This window comes from Gallinula chloropus, assembly GCF_964237585.1.
Source record: "Gallinula chloropus genome assembly, chromosome: 1".
Taxonomy (NCBI): domain Eukaryota; kingdom Metazoa; phylum Chordata; class Aves; order Gruiformes; family Rallidae; genus Gallinula; species Gallinula chloropus.
Genome location: NC_140085.1, coordinates 36355584 through 36362452, shown reverse-complemented (window position 1 = coordinate 36362452; position 6869 = coordinate 36355584).

The following is a 6869-nucleotide window of genomic DNA, read 5'->3' as shown; positions in this document are numbered from 1 at the left end:
TTTTAATTCTGACTAATTAATAAGTAATATGTGGAAGCATAGCTTTAGGAAAACAAGGCTCAGAGGAAAAATAAGGCTAAGCAGCCCAAGAGCTGAAAAAATTACAAAACCCAAATGCATACTTTCTCACTACTCGCAATATTTGCTTCTATATTATGTTTTTAAAGATTTACTACTGTAAATCATTACTCTGTATCATTTCTCCTGTCAAATGCAAACACAGACATTAATGTTATAAGTCCCTAATGAAGAAAGTAAAGTATATCTAGGAATCATGTTTGCTAGAGCACTAAAGTACTTAATTATATAAGAAAATCTTTCTTTTTTAGTACTGCATTATTTTTGTTAACATAAGCTGGGTCTCAAAGGGACTGGCCTTGGGGTTAATTAAATATTTGGAATTAATATTGCCACTTTTATATGTGAGGAATACCGACAAAGTGTTCCTTGGACGTTTTTGTTTAACCTCTTGTGCATGGAGACAACAGGCATGGGGTTGAAAAGGACATGCATAAATTGAAGTGTAACAAACAAATAGATTATATGAAAGAAACAGAATCTTATATGTTCATCTTAATGCTGATATGAACATGAAGCTATTAATTTTTTATTTCCCCTTTCTGTCTGGTGCTTCCGTTTTTTTTTCCCTTTTCTCTGATTGCTTCCATCAGAGATTGCATCTGATAAGAGGCTAATAATGCTGAAACAGTACATGCATTCCTGTGCACTGATGGTAATTACATTTTAGCTGCCATTTTAAAATGGTTTCTTTCAATTTTGTCTTGTTTTCTTTGACTTGCAAATAGCTTTTTTTTCCTAGTCTGTGTAACGTTAAAATGCATGAAGTAATCAGAATTCTCTGCACAAATTTCTCAGCCTGCTCACCTGGCTCAGACTAAGTCCAGTCACATTCTGGTGGCAATGATATTTAAATTTAATTTCAAAGGCTTAAATTCATGGATTTACATAAGAGTTCTGAAAATCCTACCAGAAAATTCCTGGGTTTTTTTTTTTTTTTTTTTAATTTGTCATATTCCACTCCGAGCTCTTTATATGTTTCTGAACATGGTTTACTTCTTTTCCTTACCAGACAAGCTAATGCTACAAAATGCGTAAGTAGATTTCCAACTGCTGTGCAATGTAACACTGGCAAGAAACATGCAAAAGACAGAAGGCTGGTAGTACCCTGAAGCATTCCTACTAATCTGAGCATCTATCTCAGCTGACATCTGCCGAGGTTAGAAACTGAGGTTCTGCTTCTACTTCAGTTTATGGTGTACCTGATTTTGGGCAAGGTGACTGTTTTTCCACCTTTGGCTTTTAAGCAGTATTACTGGCTGAAAAGGAAGCCCTAGGAACTGCAACGATGGGTTTGCTGGTTGATCAAGTACTGCAAGGGCAAGAGGACTTCATTCTAATGAGGAGGGACTGTCCCCAGCAATGAGGTGATCCCTTTCCAAACCAGTTTGGGCTCTGTCATCTCATATGAGCCTGGCAACAGTGAGTAGCTCTGCTCAGTGACAGAAACCGCTGAAGTTTCACAATGTGAAAAATCATCTCTTTAGATTATTTTTTTTTACTCCTTGAGCTAATGGGTGCTAAAATAGACAGAAAGCTTTTGGTATCTGCATGCCCTTAGGGAGCAGCTCGGTGCTGACAGGAGGTGCCTGCCGCAGGTGAGTGCACTGTGGATCGGCTCTGCAGGGACAAATTTAGAAACGGGGACAGCTGAGATTGCAGCAGCTAGGTTGGGAAAGGGAAATGAGATAGAAACACCCAAGGTAAGGCCTCCATGTTCCTTTACATTTCTCCCCAGTACTAGTGCCTTCTGCTTAGGCCACAGCTGGCCCCTCAGTTCTGGCTGCGGTATGAAAGTCGGCGCGGGCAGCACAGGTCAGGGGTGCAGCAGCCAGCAGCCCACAGCCCGCTTGTTAGCAGATAGCTGAGCAGTGATCCAGCTGGCTGAGAAAATGTGGTACAGGCCCGACATGCATGAGATGCTAACGCACTGGCAGACCTGCTTGCTCTCAGATTGGGTCTCACCTCTTCTTGCTCCTCCTTTCTTGCCATATTAGAAAGTAGCTTTCCTTTAATGCTGAACAAGAAAAAAAAAAAGGGCCAATTAAGAAAAAGCACTGTCTCAACCCTAGAATAAGTATATTGATCTGTTTTGTCCTGTGGGTCAAGCATGAAGCCTTCTCCTGCCTTTCCTAGTGTAGTTTGAGATTTAAAGAAATAGCTATCCCCATACACTCCTGCAGCACAGACACCCACATTCATTCCACTTGTCCATCCACTCTTGGGATCAGAACATCGCTCTTGGATTTCCTTCTGCTCTCCCAATTTGAGCTACTCACTACTGGCTTTCCTGACTGTCAGAAAATTCTTGGTGAAGGCCAGGTTTACCACACAGACCTGGGTTTCCAGTTCAGGAGGGGGCCTTGCCTTGTCAACAGTTTCCTAAAGAGAAAGAGAAGGGCAATCTCATTTCCCTGCTTTGACACACACTTCTAGTTTATGTGAGCCACTTCACTTCAGAACCAAAATAGTCTTAGTTGTCTGCCTCCTCATCTGTAAAATGGGGATAATGGAACTTCCCTTGCTCTCAACTGTTTTCTGTTAAAATATTCTCTTAAGATGATGCGGAAAAGCCACCTTTTAGTACTCAGATCTACCTATAGACTGTGGACCGCAGGAGTCAGTAGAAATGTACTACCAAAACCCAACTATTCAGCTGCTGGAGGTGCCCAAAGTTAATGGCATCCTTAGTTTCCAACAGTTAAGTTTCAAAAAACAGTTTCAAAAAAACTTAACAGCCATGGTCAGTGTATTTGGCTTTTATAGCACCGGACATCTTGACTCCTACATGATGTATGATCTCACTGCCCTGTTTCCTCCTCCTTTCTGCAAGGTTCAGCCTGCACAGGGTGGGAGGACCTCAGCACAGCTTCACAGCACATACTGGGAGGTGCTTTTACCCACTTCTTCTGTTGAAAGGTGCAGACTTTTGACTGCCCTCAGGCCCTGTTCCTCATCATGGTGGCTTTGTTGACAGGCACTGCATAGGGACTTGGATGGAGTACTGTGAGTTCTGTTGGGTAGCATTGGCCATAAGGGAAGTGAAAAGGGAAAAGTGAAAAGCAGTTACAGGACTTGCTTAAGGCTCTTTGGTGGATGGAAGAGGCAGGTCCAAATTTTTAAGTTACCACTTTTAAACTTGGTATCATTTTTCTCATGGTCAAAGGTGATCATTAACACATTTTCTATGGAACGTAATTAGTCAGAAGCCATACAGAGTCTTTGTGCTAATGAACAATATAGATCACAAATGTTTTCTGCATGTAAGCTTCTTCACTGAATGTTTGTAGGTCTTTTGGAAGTTGCTTTCCTTAACTGATGAATGCAAATACTTGTTCATGTTTCAGCAAATAACTGTGAGCTTACAGACTTTTTTCACGCCCCCATCTTAGGGACACTTCCTCAAACTCTCTTAACATGCTGCAATTACAAATTGTGGTGCAAAAATATTGCTTGCTGACTTGAAAATAAAGGGGAAAAAACCCTTCTGAGGTGATTCTCTATAATGAAGCATGAGCTATATGGGCTAACTTTATGCTTTTAATCTTTTCTTTCCCAAGGTGAAATGGCATTCATTCTTTCCAGACTTCTGATCATAACAGGGTCTAAATTCTGCTCTCAGAGTGAAATTGCTGAGTCCTTCTGACTCTAAATTAGTTACAGGGTTTTACTAGTGCAACTGGGAAAAGAACCTTCCTTTGAATCCTATGGATAAATAACAGGGCAAAATGATTATGAAAATGTGGGGGAAAGTGCTGAAGTACATATTTTATTCCCACATACGTATGTTGAATGTTCATTGGACTTTCCCATTTTACCTCAATGAGGCCTTCTAGTTGCCTTCAGGATTTCAAAGCAGTAATTCTTATCTTGGGATTCTTTCATTAGAAGATATGGGACAGCTTTTTAAACTCACACTTTAAACTGCAGATCCTCTTAGAATGAGGCAAGAACTATAGGTAGAAATAACCTTGATTTTTATATTTGAAATTGCTCTTTCTCCCATCTCTGATGCCCAGAAGAGGCATCAGAGATGGGAGAAAGGTTCTGATAAAGAACCCCCTCAGCAGCAGTTGCCCTTGCCAAATCCTTCCTCAACATGCATGCGTGTGTGTGTATCTAGGTATGTGTGACTAAGAAAGCAGGTGCTTTCCTATTTAAAATTACTTTTGCTGCTTTATGAGGTAGGGCAAAAGGGAACACAGTGGAAGCTGTTGAAGATACACTGTCCTGAAGACAAGCCATGGCTCAACATTTATTTTATCCATGCTGGGTGCAGTCCTGGTGCCAGTGGTGGAGCTGTACAGAGCTATCACAGCTATGGGCAATGTTCCTGAGGGCACTGTTGTTCTGTTCCTGTGCTCCTCAGCCTCTCCCCACATCACTAAATCTGCATTTCCCTCTTTGACTGTCACTGTGAAGCTACGACTGGAGTGACTGTATGAAACCTGGAGCTGTAGGTCCTGAGACCTGGGATGAGCAGGCAAAGTTATAATTACGTTGTCTCTTTAAGCACAATTTAGGAAAGCATTAGGATTGTGCTTTTCATTTCCTGATTACATTGGAACTAATGGGACTAATTGTAGGAATAGAAAATGACTTTCGATATAAACCCGGTGACCTGTGCTGCCACCTGTGCCGACGTCATGGCAAAGAAAGATAGTATCACACTCCATCTTGAACAGAGAAAGGGCCTGGAACCATTTTGCCAGTGCAATGACATTTCACCAATGTGGGTCAGAAAGGACAGATTGGTTTTAGTTTTTTTTTAAATTATGCCTACCATTGGGGTCCTAAACTTTCATTTAATTAATCACCTAATTTAAAAGAGGCCTAAAGGCTCTGAGCTTCAAACCTGGTCTTTGGGTACATTTGTACTGGTGAATAAAATGTGTCAGTGACCCCAGAAGGACTCACAGCTTCACCCCTAAGCTGTCACCTCTGTAGCAACCCCTAAGCTGTCACCCCCGTAGCAGGGTGGCCACCCCAAACTATCTCCTGGGCCTGGCCCCTGCAGCCCTTGTGTTGTGTCTGAGTGTGGCTCAGGAGGCTGCCCACAGCCAAAACCATTCCAAGCATCATGTCAATGGATTAAGAGAGGCAATACCAGTTTACCAGATCATGTGCCAGTTTAATTTATGTGCTTATATGTTACTGCCTGGGTTCAGACCTGAGATTCTGGGCCATATGTAAGGAGGTAAAGAAGATACTTCAGGACATTGGGGCAGAAGAGATGGCATTAACAAATAATGAGGGCAAATGAGCAGTTAAATTCAACAATGGATGAGGAGAATACTTTTTTTAAACCATTTAATATTCAGAATGACACTGATTTGGACTCTATGAGCAAAACATTTAAAATCAACAGATACACTAGATGATCAAAACCCAGTATGAATAACAGTTGGTTACTCAGGGTGTCTGATTTCCTTTTTTTTTTTTTGTGTGTGAGAGAATATGATTTTGTTAAGCAATGAAATGTTGTATAAAGCATTACAGTGCATTTTCTCCAGCTGAGAGACTATTTGATGGTGCAGTTCATTTGCTTATTTATTTTACAGCCATGGTAATTGAACTGAAACTGTGGGTTTCTGTGCGGCAAGTCGGAAACAGCAGGCTGCTGGTGCTGCTCAGTAATATTTGGGTCTGTAGATGTTCTGTGAGGCATTGCCAATTGTTATTATTTAAAATTGCTGAAAACCTTTTGTTAAGCAAATGATGGGTAGATGTAACTGAGACCTGCGGTCCCAAGTACAGTTCTAGGGGCAGGTGTGTGCAAAGTTCTCCTTCTTGCTTTGGGAAAAAGGTGTATTTGCTGTGCTGCATTGTGCCACCGTAGTAATGGAAAAGAACCATTTGCTAAAGGGTGTCAAAAGCCCCCATGGCTTTCCCAGAGGGATGCTCTTGGCCTTCCTGAGGCAGGAACTGCAGAGCTGGCGAGGACGAAGCCTAGCTCGGCCTCAGGAGTCCTCAAGTCTAGAAAACACCCTGTGTTGGCCTGGACAGGCCAAATGTGCTGTCTTTTCCAAAAGCAGTGATGTCTGACCCACGTGTGAAGGAACCCACCCCTCAGAGGGCTCCATCCCACTCTCCTTTGGGAGGTTTTCCACAGGGCTGGGGGGCAGCAATCTGGCCCTGTGTTTTCAATAGTAAAGTTATGTGGGGAATGTGTTGGGGGTTTCATGTTTCAGTGTATGTTGAGGGTTGTGCAGCAATGAAAGGGTAGAATCCAGGCTGGTTATTGATCCTAACTGTGCCTTTCCAGATTTTGCTATGTTTCTGCCTCTCCTAAAAGGAAAGTGTTTACACATATGTTGTTGCTTAAGAGAGCTCAACAAGAAATTCGGCTTTCTGTGTCCTACCGGGTATCCCAAACCAGGAGCACAAGGGAGGAGCGAGCCTTTTAGAGAGAAACCAAACAGGCACACTCACAGGCACGCATTATTTACCGGCACGTACGTGCAGCAGCAAAAGAGCCTAAGCGACCCGCTGCTTTGCAGCCTGTCAACTAACTCCCGGTCCCCAAGACCACAACCCAACCTGCCGGGGGCACAGCTCGGGCGGCGGGGCAGTTCCCCTCACGGGGGAGGGAGGTGGGCGCAGGCTGGGGCGGGAGGGGGATCCCCGCGTTTCGCCTCGCCGCGTAGCGAGGATGCCCCGGGAGGGCGGAGGTGGTGCCGGGGCTGGGCGTGGGGCGGTAGCGCCGGAGAGAGAGGGAGTTAATGCGGGAGGGTGTGTGTGTGGGGGGAGCCGCTGGGAACTCCGACTCGGTGCTGCCGCCCGCCTTCCCC